This window comes from Cricetulus griseus, unplaced genomic scaffold (genome assembly GCF_003668045.3).
Source record: "Cricetulus griseus strain 17A/GY unplaced genomic scaffold, alternate assembly CriGri-PICRH-1.0 unplaced_scaffold_1, whole genome shotgun sequence".
Classification (NCBI taxonomy): Eukaryota; Metazoa; Chordata; class Mammalia; order Rodentia; family Cricetidae; genus Cricetulus; species Cricetulus griseus.
Window position 1 is genome coordinate 6,368,210 of NW_023276808.1, and position 16,537 is coordinate 6,384,746.

Below are 16,537 nucleotides of genomic sequence, written 5' to 3' on the forward strand. Positions count from 1 at the left end.
AAGCCCAGCTTTTCCCATTTTTTAACTAGAAAAACCCACACTGTGCTGGGCGTTGGTGGCACATGTTAATCCCAGGACTCAGGAGGCAGAGGCAGGCAGATCTCTGAGCTCGAGGCCAGCCTGGTCTCCAGAGCGAGTGCCAGGATAGGCTCCAAAGCTACACAGAGAAAACCTCTCTCGAAAAAAAAAACCACATTTTTTCACCCTGTTGCTACCTGCTTGTGTGCAGCAGGGGGAGGGGGAACTGGATTCCTACCGAGTCTATGCCACGCCCAGGTCCCATGTTTGAAACCAAATAGAGAACCAAATTATCCTTTATTTTTCTTCTGTTCTTCCCTATTGAGAGATTTTTAAATGTAAATCTTCTGGTTTTTCTTTTCAGGTCCGTGTAAACAGACCCCGGTTGTTCTGATACATTTCAATCCTCAGTTTCCACATACACCGGGAGGCGGGGAGGCTACAACTGGTTTTTTATCTTTTTTTTCCAGTTTTTTTCCAGCAGCCACATCTACAACAACCCGTGACGTCCCCGCAGGGGATGTGCTGAGGCATGGGGCCGTGAAGTATTCATGTTCCAGCCCCAGAACTGAGGAGTTTGCTAGGACCACATGGGACCTCTCAGAACACTGAATACGGCAGGAGGTTCACACACAGCCTGCTGTAGCGCCTGCCAAACCATCTCCCATGCCTCCCCATCCCGTCCTCCCCATCTTGGGGTAGCATCCCAGCACTCACCATGCTGTGGCTTCTGCGCTCATCCATGTTCTCCTCACAGTCCCGTACAGTAGCACTCACAGAGCAGCAATCAATCCTCTGGTGCCGCTTCTGCAGTAAAGCAAATCCTGCAGAATGGCTCCAGGAAGTGTCCTGCAAGACTTGAGATTGGCAGGTTGGACTGCTGCCTCTGATAGGCTAGTGATGCTTGAATGACAACAGCACTTCATTAAGACTTATAGTGTGCTTAAAGACACAGCACGGCGGGGGGTGGGGGGGAGGTCAGGGCCCTGGACTGGACTCCAGACAGGGACCTTTTAGAGATCTGCAGAGACACGGATTTCAATAGCACTTACCCCTGTCTCCAGTAGATGACTCAGCTCTCCTCCTGCAGTTCACAGGTACATCCTCTTCCTCCTCCACACAATGTGCTTGCTTGCCCAGACCATTGCAAAATATGGGCCTGAGTGATTCTCTTATTCAACAAATGAAGGGTGTCCAGGATATTAAAAAATAGATTTTTAGGACACAAATGTAGATTATTCTACAGGGTGGTGGTGGCACACACCGCTAATCCCAGCACTGGGAAGGCAGAGGCAGGTGGTTCTCTGTGAGTTCAAGGACAGCATGGCTTACTGAGTGATGGATTTTTTTCCCATGACTTTTTTTATTTTTGTGTGTAGCCTTGCATCACATTCTGTAGAACAGACAGTCCGAGAACTCAGGTAATCCAATTGCTTCTGATTCCTGAGGGCTGGGATTAAAGATGAGCACCAACACCAAGCTGGTAAAAGTGGATTTTATCACCTCCAAAGATCTAGATTAATGATATGTGTTCTTGTTTTAAAACCTTTAATAAGAAAATATTTGCTGGGCATTGGTGTTGTACACCTTTAATTCCACCACTTGAGAGGCAGAAGCAGGCAGAACCCAGATCCCGTGAGTTCGAGGCTAGCTGATCTACAAAGCAAGTGGCAGGACTGGATCCACATGTGCTATGATATCCTGTCTTGAAAAAATCCAGAAAAGAAACAAACAAACAAAAAAGCCCCATTGTGTTGAATTTTAGCTATTTCCTGAGGTAGTAAGTTTGACAACCTAGAATAGCCATCCCCACAACCAAGACAGCTATCCTGGTTTGTTATTATTCATATGAAAAAGCAAACTGTCCTGTCCAGGTCTTTAATGAATTGTGCAGCAATGTTGATGGGGATTGTGCTGAATCTGTAGACTACTGTTAGTAGGATGGACTTTTTACTGTGTTCACCCTACTGATCCTTGAGCATTGGATATCTTTCCATCTCCTCATGCCTTCTTCAACTTCTTTCTTCAAATACTTAATGTTTTTATCACACAAGTGTCTCACTTGCTGTTTTAGAGTTAGTTGTATATAATTTATATTGTGTGAGGCTGTTGTGAAGGGTTTTGATTCATTTATTTCTTTCTCAGGCTGTTTGCCACTTTTATATAGGAGGGCTTTGGATTTTTTGTTTTTGAGTTACTCTTGTATTCAGCAAATGTGCTGAAATTGTTTATCACCTGTAATTCCTTTGCTGAATTTTTATGGTCACTTACGCTGTTCCATAATATGACCTATATGTAACAATACTTCTAATTCTTCCTTTCCAAATTATATTCCATTGATGTCCTTCAGCTGTGTTATTGGTCTATCAAGAACTTCAAGTACTATATTGAGTAGATATAGAGTTCACAACATTGTCTTGTTCCAGATTTTTTTGGAATCCCTTTGAGTTTCTCTCCATTTTACTCAATGTTGTCTATACACTTGCTTTAAATGTCCTTTATTATGTGTATGTATGTAACTTGTATCCCTAAAGTCTCCAAGACTTTTTTTGTTTTTTCCAGATAGGATTTCTCTTTGTAGCTTTGGAGCCTATCCTGGCACTCCCTTTGTAGACCAGACTGGCCTCGAACTCACAGAGATCCGCCTGCCTCTGCCTCCCAAGTGCTGGGATTAAAGGCATGCACCACCAACGCTTGGCTCCTCTCCAAGAATTTTATGATGTTTGTTTTTGTCAGTGGCTTTTTAGAAATGTAAAGGGATAATAAAACTAACGTGTTTTCTAAAAGTTTATTTTTATGGTGGATTACATTTACTAATTTTTCCATGTTGAACCATCACTGCCTCTTTGGGATGAAGCCTACTGGATCAGTTTGGATGACAGAGTTTCTCTGTGGTTTTGGGGGCCTATCCTAGACTCACTTTGTTGACCAGGTTAGCCTTAAACACATAGAGATGCAACTGCCTCTGTCTCTGAAGTGCTGGGATTCATACCATGTGCCACCATTTCCTGGGTCTTTATAACTTTTATAACTCAAATATTTTGTAAGTAAAAAAGGAAATAATAGGACACAGAAAAGTTAGTACTGACTAAGAATAATTGTAGAAGACCTGGATTCTCCCTCTCCCTAGATCCTGGGCAACATGGCCCTGATCCCATTCCAAACTCATCTCCTCCCTCCATGGTGTTTGATCATGACCCCCACCTGTCACTCCATACCAGCGATCTCCTGGGCCTGTTGCTTCCTTGGGGACCTGTTCCTGGTCTAGTGGCCTCTCTAATCCTCAGATTCCCTCCATGCTCTGGCAATGATCTTCTCTTCTCTTCTCCAGATGACTTTCCCTTGCCCTGGGATCTGTCTTTCACAGGTGATTGATCCTCACTGACAGCTCAAAGGTTGTCAAAGGTTGTATAGCTGTGTTGTGCATGTGTTCAGTGACTGCATTAGGACTCTGCATGCAGAGACTATGTACAGCTTGGTCAAAGGCAGTTACATGACTCTGGTTTCAAAGGTCCCAACTACTGAGCCTCATTCTTAACTGTTCCCTTTCCCTTTTTAAGCAAGTGCCTGCCACCTTTATTCTCTCTTTCCTTTTCTGCTCCCTATTGGTTACCACCTACCCCTCTCTTTATTCCTTTTCCCAATAAACTCCATGTGGATTTATTGTGTTTGGTGGATCATGTTATAACCCCCAAAGGTGCAGCAAAAGACAACAACAATAATATCTTTAGATTAACTATGAGTATTATTGAGCTAGAACCAAAGCTCAGATTAAGAGCACTTCTTGTTCTATCAAAGTACTTGAGTTATATTTCCATCCCCAATGGTGGTGGCTGTCACCCACCTGTAACTACAGCTCCTACAGAAGACAATTTTTCCTGATCTCCATGGGTACTTGCATAAGTTTGTACATTCATGCACATAATTTAAAATAACACACACACACACACACACACACACACACACACACATATTATATATATATATATACTTTTTGAGACTGGAGACTGGTTTTCTTCTTGTAGCCCTGGCTATCTTTCAGCTCAGAGATCCATCTGCCTGTGTATCCATAGTGCTGTGATTAAAGACTTGATCCACCACTGCCTGCCTGAATTCATTTTTAAGTTTATTTGATTTCCTGTTGATTAATAGAAATCCCCAAATTAAGTAACTAATGTGAAGCTCCTCAGTGCAATGGTTAAGTATCTTTGGCTAGACTTGAGTTCACTGCTACATTTCCTCTGGGACACCTAGATTACAAACTTGGTCATCAATTTGGTCTGGTAACTCAAGATTAAACTGCTTGTAACTCCCTGGAGTTAGGACTAAGGAAGCTAAAGCAGGGAGACAGCCAGAGTTTGAGGCTAGTCTGGGCAATATAGTAAGACTGTTTCTAAAAAAACCCAACAAAATGAGTGGCAGAGTGTCACACACTTATCACCAGCAGTTAGGAGGTAGAGGCTGAATAATCAAGACTGCAACGTCCTCTTGTGCCATGTAGAGAGCTCAAGATGAGTGTGCACTATATTAATTCTTCTGTAAAGTAGAAAGGAGTCCACAAACATACACAAAAGATGCACACCAAAACAGAACTAATAAAAACTGTATCATCTTTGATAGCTACCCTTACTCACTAGAGCTTAGCAAGCAATAACCTAAAACACTTTCAAAATATTTCAATATGGGGAATATTTTCAGGCTTACTAAAGAATTTGTAAGGGCAGCTATGAACAGCATCAAACATGAATGTAAGATAAATGAACACTAATATACAGAGAAAATCTCTAAAATGTTGTGAAGGAATCAATCCCTAGCTCTAACATGTATGTAACAATTATCATCCTTTCACTACAAATTCACTTTAAAATTGTGTAGTGAGGTACCTCTCACAATGATTCAGCAATCCCAGCCACCCCAGAGGCTTAGACAGTAAAATAAGCTACAGTATACCCAGGAGCTGCAGATCATCCATGACATCATCACAAGAACTAAAAGTATATTAAAAACTAGGGTAGCTGTTTGGATGTCAGTCAGGCAAAGAGATGAACCCCCACATCCTCCCTTTACTCACAAAGGCAGATAGATGAGAGAATCACGTTGCACTGCAAGTTCCCATAGAGATGGCTGCATTCCATCTTGGCTCAAGGGTGGGGATTTCACAACTGTCCTTAGGAAATCATAAAACATAAAGTTCAAAGGTGTGGCTATAGTAGGATGTTCCTTCATGGCCTTGGCTGTCTTATTCTAAATAAAAACAGACCTGGTCTGAGATGTGCTGATTCCTGTCCCTCAAGAACAGGTAGCTAGAAGTTGAATCTAAGGTGTGGTTACCAAACCCTTGGATAATTCAGGAAAAAAAGTGTGTTTGCTCCGTGTAAAGGATACCATGTTTACCTTTTGGTTAAGGTATGAGAGAGTGGTGAGAAATAAAATCTTGTGGTGTTAACTGAAACTGCCCTCCTGATTTTATTTTGTGTCTAGCTTGCCTTCCTTTAGTCCAAACTCCCACTCTCAGGAACAAACCTCGGGGTGTTTGGCTGGCTCCCACTACAGCCCCGCAAGGTCAGCTTCTCACATTGCACCACAAGCGTGTTAACTTCAAAACTCCACTTTATAGCTTAGGTTCCAAAGCTTACATCTAGTGAAGTCAACTTGATTATTTACAGGCTGATAAACTATTGCATCCAGAATAAAGAAAAATGGGATAGCTCTTCCAGAGGTGGAAATAATCCCAAGCCAAGCACCAAACTGCCTGCAAAATAGGAAGGAACATTATTTCCAAAATGACAGCAGCAGCTGCTGTGGAGGAAGCTTGTGCATACACTGTATTATGCAAGACGTAGTCAGCTGGATCTCCTGTTGTTAACAGTGAGACTGATGAGAGCTGAACCCCATCATTGTAAATAGGGTCTCATTATGAGATCAAGTGTTGTGCCAGGTACATAGAGCCCTGGAGAGACCACCCCAATATCTGACAGATATAATGCAAATGCCACCACCAATCGCAAAAGTTTCTTTTAATTGAAGGTACCTTGGACTTGTATATGTGTAAACAGCAGAAGCCTTGAATAATAACTGAGAAGGGTTTTTATAGGGAACAACAGTAAAGCTGAAAGTCACAAATTACAAAGTCTCCATGGTTACCTAAGGTCATACAAAATCCAGAATAAGGCAACAACCATATATTTCAAGAAAGGTACATTTGAGTAATATAAGGCAGGGGATGGGGTTGCAGGTTTACAGAGTCACAGGGTCTGTCAGTTATCTCAAAGACTGAGGGACCTTTACAACCAGCAATTAGCAGACAAAGGAATGTTGACATGGGAGGTGGCAGTCACTTCCCTTTCTCTGAGAGCAGGGCTCCGGTGACAGCCGAGGCATTCCTAACTGAGTAGACATTAGAATTTCCTTCTTTGAGACCCAAGTTTTAAAAAAATTATTAATTTTAATTTTTGGTCCTTCAAAAGGAGGACTTTGATAAAGTGTCTCAGAGCAGTGGCTGGGAGTGTGTTCTAGAAAGAACTGGTAGAAAGAAATTGGAAATGCGAGGTGCCTCCAGAGGGGTTTGTTTTTAGGGCAGGAGAGATTGGGTGGCTGGTCCAAGGAAGTTGTAAAATCAACCAGAAACAACAACAAAAGGGAAACACCTCTCTTGCCGCTTGAGGGCCGGACTCCTCTGGATTGGATGCAATGGAGAGGGCAAGGAGCTCAGGGAGGAACAGGAAGTCTGTGCTGGGTCTGGGGGGAAGCCCCCTTATTTCCTCATCTCATTTCAATGCAGCAGGATAGATGTCTCTGGGTGTGGTGAGGGGAAATGAAAATAGGATTATGGGCAGCTGTACCTGGACGTACTTGGAATCTACTGCCTATGTGTGACATTCTTTTGCTGAGCATGGGGGTTACACGGGATCACACGTTCTCAGCTTAGTTCTTGGCATGGGGTAAATTGTCAGATATTTGGATGTTTTCATGAGCACTGATAGTGCTGGCAGCTTTACCCATCCTGGATATGTGTTCCAGGTGCAATCATTTAGCAACACCACCTGGACTCTGCCAGGGTGGATGCTGAGACCTGTAGTTCAGAGCTTGGCTCTCTGCGAATGCATCGTGGGGATGGTTAGTTATGGCTCTGGCCATGGATTGGCAGCTTAATGACCCAGCCACTTTCAGGGGGCCTGTGTCCTGCAAGGTGTGAGGTGCCAGGTACCCAGTTCCCACCCCAGGCTTCTCCGTGCTCATGATCTGCTTGCTCTGCTTGTTCCCACCTGCCCTTGTGTCCTGCTTCTGCCCCAGTGACAGGGATGATGAGCAGGTTCTGAAAATTGCTGTAGAAAACCTAAGGAACATAGGAGAAAAATAAGGACACACAAGATGTTTAATTTATATCTTTGAGAGATAAGTAAAACATGTTTGTTACAGTCGTCTTTTGTTAGCTTTTCAAGACAGGGTTACTCTGTGAATCCCAAGATGTCCTGGAGTATATTTTGTAGACCAGCTGGCCTAAACCATAGGGAACTGCCTGTTTCTCCTGAGTGCTGGATCTAAAGGCCTGTGACACCACAGTTACAATCAGTGTCCTTAATAACTCAAATATTTTGTAAGTAACACAGGAAATAATATCACACAGAAAATGTATTACTGCCTAATAATAATTGTTGATATCCTGGATTCTCCCTCTCCCAAGGTCCTGGGCAACCTGGCCTTGTTCCTTCTTCTGACTTCCCACCTTCTCCCTCCCCAGTGGTTTCTCCCAAGCACCTGCCTGTCACTACACACCAGCCATCTCCTGGGTTTGTGCGTTCTTCTGAGGGAACCTTTCTTGGTCTAGGGGCCTCTCTAATCCTCAGGTTCCTTCCTTGCCCTGGAATTAACCTTCTTTGCTCTTCTCCAGGTTACCTTCCCTTGCCCCAGAATCTGACTTTGACAGAGAGTGGCTGCTTCATGAGGCTGCCAATCCATGGCCAGAGCCATAATTAGCCAATCCCAAGATACATTCCCAGAGAGGCAAGCTCCTTTCTGACAAATCAAAGGCCATCAGTGGTTGCATGTCTACATCGTTTATTAATTTATTTATTCATTCGTTCGTTCCTTTGATTTCTTATTCATGGACTCCCAGGCCAGAGCAAGCATGCAGGTGCGGGCGAGATCATGAATAAACACCCCCATCCATCACCATTCTTGCCCCACCTTGCTCGCCAGCCTGCCCTTTGTAAACTACATCACTGACTTGACTGCTGTCACCTGGCTGCCGCCTGCATTCAATTCCCTGGAAGGCTCAGCTCTCTGAGTCACTGATTCACTGACTCACTTGTTCATTCACTTGCAAATCCAGCCTGGGGAGTCAGCAGTTCTTAGAGAAGTTTTCCCGCTCCCTGCAGAGAGCTCGCCCAGGACTACATTTCCCAGTGTGCCCTGCGCTCCCAAGCAACCACTCTTCCGCCTGCTCGCCTCTGGGCTTCTTTCCCGCGAGTTTAGAACACTTAGGATACTGGTAGGACTCTTGTGATTTTTTTAGTCGGGTGGAAGACACGGGAGGGAGGGGATGGAGGGCAGGGGATGAAGGGAGGGCAGGGGAGGGAGGGGGCAGTGTAATGAGGAAAGGGAGGCTGTGGAGCGATCTGCTCCATCCCCACGCTGTGTCTCCCACGTGAGCTTTTCCTAATTCATTTTGACTTGGTACCATTTGGTTTGCTGCATCGTCAGGGAGGTTCTTTGGTGTGTAGAAACTTTTGAATTATATTCTGGAGGACAAGGGGAAGTTCCTATGGAGACCAGGAAGGTTTCAGGGACTGCAAATTAGCCTGGGGCCGGTGCTATTAAAATGAATATTGTTGCTGATCTACAAAAGGATTTTTCTTGTGTGGGAGGCATGGCCAGGAACCACAATACTGTGTCTTTAAGCACACTCTAACCCTATGGGAGGCGCTCTTGTCACTCAAGCCTCACTATCCAATCAGGCCCTCCAGGAGAAGTGCCAGTCAGAAGAGGTTCAGGGCTCTTCTGCTCACCAGGCTTGACTTTGAAGAGGAGACAGCGGTTTTGTTTGCTGTGGTGCAGTTGCTGCTACAGGAGCTGACCTGAGAGCTTCAGTGATCTGGAAAACCACAAAATGGTGAGCTAGGGGATGCTGTGTGCAGAAGGGAGGATCAGATGCTGAGGTGTGGCAGACAGTATGTTGAGTCCTCCTTGTATCTGTGGGGAGCGGGAGGCCAGATTCCCTGTCTTGGGAAATCCAATGTGGCCCATGTAAATTGTTTGACCTAGGGGGAGTTCTCTCACTAATTTTGTTCTGCAGGCTTAATTTTATCAGAGTATCATGAGCAGGGAGATGAATATAGGAGCAGGTTTATAGTCAACTGAAAGATCCTTTTTTTCTTTTTGGATTTTTGGAGGTTTCTGTGTGTAGCTTTGGAGCCCATCCTGGCACTCACTCTGTTGACCAGCCTGGCCTTGAACTCACAGAGATCCACCTGTCTCTGCCTTCCAAGTGCTGGGATTAATGGTGTTTGCCACCAACACCCGGCACAACTGCAAAATTCTTGTAGAATCTATGGAAAGCAGCTTGCTTATCTCCAAGATGCCTAGTTTTTCCAGTATTTTCTTGACATTCAACACTCTGCATTTAACATTTACATGTAATCTCCATTCATTATTAATTTTGTGCAGATTGTCCATCGGTATCTCAAGTGTAGGGTAGGAGCATTCTATTATGCCATAATGTAGGAGAGTTGATATAAAGGATTTACCGATACTTAGGAATTAGAATATCTCCCAAAACAGAATTGAGATGTGGGAGTTCTGCCTCAGAAACACCCAAAGATAAGTACATTCTAACCAAACTTGTTTGAATGCTAGGATAACCATTTGTTTATCAGGATTTTCCAGGCATTTGGCTCCAAATGATTACAAAGTATCTACCCCTGATTTACCACAAGCCACCAGGCCCATCACCATATGGAAGAACAGGCCTCTAACAGCTGGACAAGAAGGCATTACAGGGTCACAAAAAACTTAAATCCCGGTTTCATAAAATTCTAGTTTTTTTTTTCTTGAGAATAAATACAGTTTTGTCAGGTGGGTAATATGACACCAGGTAAGAATTATTTGTGAATAAAACACAGTTGTGTTAAGAGCTCACCTCATCAAGCAAGGCTTTCATTTAAGCCCTTAGCTTGGGTGGACTCAGTAACAGCTTGGGGTTTGTTCTTGAGAGCTTTCATTGGAGCCTGATGTTTTGATAATCAACAGAGCTCCTTTCTAAAATCTGCAATATTTTTGATATAGCTTTTAATGATCTGGTTCCAGGAATGATCTGGAAGTGTCTCTTCAAATCCTGAGAACCAAACTCTTCCTAGCATATGGAGCTATTGTTTTCTGTCCTAAGGCCACTGTGTCCTAAGTCAGTAATGTTCTTGAGATACTTTGTTTCTGTTGTGTGGAAATGTTTGAGTAATCTCTCTACCAGAATTTCTCCAATTATATGATATTTTGATGGCTTCATATGATTCCCCCATATACTTCCAAACTCTCACTCAATTTATGTGGTGTACAGGATGCTATTCTTGTCTAGAAGCTTAGTTAGTCTGGGGCATATCATCTGCAATACCTCACAAACCTAGCATTTATCTTTGCTACCTTCTACTTGTGCTATCTTTCATATCCCCATGACCTTCACCTCAGGACACTGTCCCTGAAGAATAACCTGTTGTTTCAGGTCAATGCTGTACTTAAGAATTTACTTAAGGAATATCCAGGCTGTGTTGTGCGATTGTATTTTACTTAACTACTAGTATCCACTTCTAAAGACTGGAATATTTCTGATTTATGGTGTTCACCTTTATAGGTAGGGTATGAGAAACTTTTCTTCTGATCTAATACTAATCTCTAGTCTCTGGAACACACGGTCATAAAATGTTTTTCACATTTTCAAAATAATTTTTGACATTTTAAATGCATCATGTTCACCTTGCCTTTTCTGCCTCCAAGCAATATCAATAATACTCCATTTTTTCTATTCTGTGGCCTGTTTTTCTTTAACTCAGTTACACAGAAACAATAGTTACTGTGTGGATGTAACCTGTGTTTGCTATCAGGGTTTCCCAGCTCTGAGGCAATGGGTCTCTTGCACAGGACATTAAGTGTGTAATGGAATGTTCACACAAAGGACCCTGTGCTTTGGATGAGGAACAGGGTGTACTATATGAGAGAGGAGGAGTTGCTACCAAAATACAAACTTTTTAGACTAGGGCTCTGTATACCCTGGTCTAAGGGCAGATCTGGAAGGACTGTGCTGGGTGAATCATTTGATCTCTGATTACCCAGTAGGGAAGCTGGTAATATGAGTCCTAACCAGGTTGACCTTAGCCATTGCGGGTTTTCTTGGGGTGGCAGGTGTTAGCAGTCAGGTTACTAGTGTCAGGTAATTTGTGGGTTCTTGCCATGGTTTCTTCTACCTTGGCTGAAATGAGTTGTAAGTAAGACCATACCATAGTGAGTATATGGTGTTCATAGGAGGTCTGGTGAGGTATCATTTCATTTGTTTACTTAGTTATTTATTGGCTGCTTGTTTTTCCAGACAGGGTTTCACTGTTTAACAGTCATGTCTAGTGGGACTCACACTCTAGAGCATTCTGGTTTTGAACTCAAGAGATCTTACTGCATCAGCCTCACTTGTGCAGTTATTAAAGGCATATGCCACCACGCCACCACCCAGTAAGCTTTCAATTCTGTTGGAAGTTGAACAGAACATGAGCCAGTGTGTAGTTCTGTTGGTACATATGTTGACATGGGCAATGGCCTTTGTCCTCTATGCCTCCCAGTGTGGAATTCATGGGTAATAGGAAACTCTGCATTCCTAGCATGGAGGGGTATAATTCTTGCAGTATCACTGTCCAGTGTTCACATATGGTCAGTGCTTTAGGCAGCATTAGAAAGACAGTTAAGAAAAGTGAAGGTCTGCTTTCTGGAAGTTCTGAATATTATATTCCTTTTTAGAATTGTATTGAAAATATTGCAAATAGTTTAGGAACTTGTAGAAAAATTGTGATGTGCATCATCTTTCATGTATATATGACAAGAATGCTTGTAAATTGTTGGTTCAGCTAATCACAATGATGTCATTCAGTGAAGTTTACTTCCAGGGTAGAAAAGGAGTTCCTGATGTGCAGAGATTCCTCAAGTGTGCCTGGTGCTGTGCAGGTAGATTGGGCAGATTCCATGGTATATTCCAAAGGCCATGGAAATTGGGAGCATTTTTCCCTTTTTTAATTTAAATTAGAAACTAGCTTGTTTTAGATGCTAATCACAAGTTCCTCCCCCCTCTTCCCCTGACACTCACTGACCACCTGTTCCACCCACTTTCTGCTCCCCAGGGAATATGATGCCTCCATGAGTAATTTTCAAAGTCTGACATATCATTTGGAGCATGGCCTAGAACCAGCCCAGAGTTTCTAAGATGATAGAGTGTTGCTTTATGTGGAATGGACTCCCAAAATCCATTTGTATGATAGGGATAAATTCTAATCCACTACAACAGGCCCCATATATTGTGCAGGCCTCCTAAGTGACCCCCATGTTCAGGGTCCTGGATCAGTCCAATGCTGATTTCCCAATTATCTGTCTCTGGTCCATGAACTCCCCCTAGTTCAGGTCAGCTGTTTCTGTGGATTTTTCCAGTCTTGTATAGACCCCTTTGGTCATCACTTTCCCATATCTGAAATAGAGTCCTGGAGTGGCTCAGTGTTTAACTCTAGGTGTCTGCTTCTGCTTCCATCAGCTACTGGATGAAGGCTTTAGGGTAGCAAATATTGTAGTCATCGATCGCATTATCAGAGAAGGGCATTTAAGGTAAACTCTTATCTGTTGCTTATATTGTTAGTTGGTGTCATCTTTAGATCACTGGACATTTCCCTAGTGCCAGTTTCTCTTTACACCTATAATTGCTGTGTCTGTTATAGTTTCTCTTTTCTTCCTCTCCTCTATTCTTCCCCCTGATTCCTTTCTGCTTCCTGAATTACTCCTCTCCCCTTCTCCTTTTCTCATTTTCCTAACTCCCTCTCACCTCCCCCCATGCTCCCAATAAGCTCAGGAGTCCTTGTCCCTTTCCCCTTCTCTGGGGGACCATGTATATCTCTCTTAGAATTCTCCCTGTTTTTGCGTTTCTCTGCCAGTGTGGATTGTAAGTTGGTAATCCTTTGTTACATGTCTAAAATCCATACACAAGTGAATACATACCTTGTTTTCTTATTTTAAACTGGGTTGCCTCACTCAGAATACTTTCTTCTACTTCCATCCATTTCACTGTTAATTTTAAGATTCGATTATTTTTTCTGTTGTAGTAGTACTCCATTGGGTAAATGTATCATATTTAGTTTATCCATTATTCAGTTTAGGGTCACTTAGGTTCCTTCTACTTTCTGGTTATTACAAATAATCTTGGTATGTACATAGTAGAACATATCTCCTTTTTGTATGAATGTGTTTCTTTTGGCTATATGCCTACAAGAGCAATATGGTATTTCAGCATTTTTTTGATTTGCATTTTCCTGCTGTGTAATGCTATTGAGCACTTTCTTAATTTTTTTCTGCCATTTTAGATTTCTCTATTGAGTATTCCTTATTTAATTTTATACCGAACTTTTTAATTGGATTTTTTTGACATTTTGGTGACAAACTTCTTGAATTATTTCTATATTTTGGAAATCAGCCCTCTGGCAAACATGCAGTCAGTAAATATCATTTCCCATTCTGTGTGCTGCCATTTTCCCTTGCTGACTCTGTCTATTGCCTTATGGAAGGTTCCAGTTTCAGGAGGTCATATTAATTATTTGTCAATCTCAGTGTCTGTGCTGCTGGTGTTTTGTTCAGGAAGCAGTCTAATACTGTACAAATTTTTCAAGGCTATCTCCCACTTCCCCTTCTAATAAGTTCAGTATGGCTGGGTTTATGTTGAGGTCTTTGATCCCTTTGTAGTTAAGTTGTCTACATAGCAATAGACATGGACCTACACATCAGCACCCAGTTATGCCAATGTAATTTGATGAAGATACTTTATTTTTTCCATTGTATAACTTTAGCTTCATTGGCCAAAATCATGTGTTTATAGGTATGTGTGTGAATATCATGGTTTTCAATTCAATTCCATTGGTGTAGCTGTCTTTAAATTCTTTTTCGTTTTCTTTCTTTTTTTGTATTGGTTTTTCAAGACAGGGATTCTCTGTTGCTTTGGAGGTTGTCCTGGAACTAGCTCTTCTAGAACCGATGGGTCTCAAACTTACAGAAATTCACCTGTCCCTGCTTCCTGAGTGCTGGGATCAAACACGTGCACCACCACGACCCAGCAAAACTTCATATATTTTATTAATTTTTTCCAAGATAGTGTTTCTGTGTGTAGCTTTGGAGCATATTCTGGCACCCCACTCTGTAGACAAGACTGGCCTCAAACTTCCAGAGATCTGCCTGCCTCTGCCTCTTGAATTCTGGGATTAAAGGTGTGGGCCACCAATGGCCAGCTATAAATTATTTTTATGTTATTTTTTGATTGAGCATGAGTGGCACTGTATTTACCTGAATCAAAGGGAATTACAAAGAGCTGCTTGTCCATAGCAAGAGATCACTTCCACTGTGGAGAGAACTGTAGAGCATGGTGCTTATGGTTTTGGAAGAAATATCAGTAGCTTGAGGGTGAGAAACAAAAGTTCAATGGTCTCATTGAGGCAATTTTGTGAAAGTTGGAAAGTCTGTGTTTATTTAATTTTTATATGAATAGAATTATAGGGAGTGGGGTAACATTGGTCATGATCACCCTTTTCCTAAGTTTTCTTTGGTCTTTTGACTAAAGTTGACTATTTCTGCTGCCTTATTTCTTGGCTTTTTCTTACTAACCCTTTCATTTTTTCAAAAACATTTTACATCTTTTTGATTGTTGTAACTTTGTGCCTGTATAGACATCATATTATGTGAATCTGTGTACTGATTTTCTGTAATCTATAATGGTAACCTTGTTATATTCACTTCCTTAAAAATGTTGGACCTTCACCAATTTGTTTTGGTAAAATTTCTTATGTTATCAGTTCCTGAAGGTTTGTTTTTTGGGGAAGTTGCTGTGGAGATGGTACTTTTTTCTTCTTTATCTTAGATGCTTGCGTCTTCCCATTTACTTGGATACTGGTTTTTCCATTTGTTGCCATGTTAGTATTTGAGTCTTTGCTGCTTAAGTGATTTATGTAATTGATACATTGGCTTTGGATTTTAAGACCTTCTCATATATTATTGTCTCTGTCTCCTATTTACTCTCTGATGTCAACATGACAACTCCTAGGGTCATCTGAATAAACATCCATTTAGTGTGTTCTTAGAATGCAATGTCTGATTTCTACCTGAAAAAGATTGTGTAGACTCAAGGTTGATGTGGGAAGAAGACTTCCACTGATTTGGCAATGTCTCTGAGCAAGTGGGCCTGGGCTGCATAAGAGACCTAGCTGAATACAAGAGACTGGCAAACCAAAAGACAAAAAGATCAACAAACAATGGTTCCACATGTTTTATTTTCAGTGCCTAACATGTGTTTTTTTCTCATGAGGTCCCCAAAATATGGACACTCACCTAGGGCTAACAACAAAATTATTTCATTACAGGAGTAGCTTTTACTTAGATAATTTAATCATAGCAACAGTGAAGGATGTTGGAATATAAAGTGTTACTTCAAAAGTTATTTCTTGCTCTAATGGATATGGGATTCTTGACTTTTGGAAGAAGTTGATAGTATCAAGACTTCAGATGGTAAAAGCTCTAAATGGTCTACATTGTCCTTAATTGGCTATTGTTTTAGGACATGAAAGAAGGGAATGTCAGAATAATGGCCAACCCTGGTGGTGTCAGAATTTTAGTGGGTAAAAGTCTCTGTAGGGCACCATGCAGTTGGCCTGACCTACTTGCCTTGAGCGACATGTGCCATAGGATATTCAGGCTAAAGCCCATGACTCCTGTGACTCAATGTACCTTCCACTTCCTGATTAACTGATGCACTCAATCAGGCAGTGATACATTAAAGCTAATTTGTATTTCTCTATATGATTTCTTAGAAATGAAGTATGTAAGCTTAAGAAAAAATGTTCTTAGACATTAATCTTGTTTACCCTGTATGACTTGCAATTTTCATATTATCCTGGCAACTATAACTGTATTGATCCTAGAAATTGCCACTAACTTATGTTTCTGATGAAGATATACAACATCTGTTTCCTCTCAATAAAACATGCTCTAGGATATCATATAAAGTAGTCAAGGATCTCATTATCAGAAAAGGGCATTTAAGGTGACCTCTTGACTATTGCTTAGATTGTTACTTGGTGTCACACTTGTAGATCTCTGGACATTTCCCTAGTGCCACTTCTGTCTTTAAACCTATGATGGCTCCATCCATTATAGCTTCTCTTTTCTAGCTCTCCTCTATTCTTCCACGGACTCAATCTTCCTGACCCATCAAGTCCTCCTCTCCCCTCCCCTTCTCCCCTTCTCA

The 16,537-nt window shown here is 41.9% G+C and overlaps 1 pseudogene; it reads right to left on the reverse strand.

The window, feature by feature from the left end:
• Window positions 1-7,135: 7,135 nt before the first annotated feature.
• The window catches only part of LOC118239759, a 74,012-nt pseudogene continuing 64,610 nt past the window's right edge, over window positions 7,136-16,537 (reverse strand).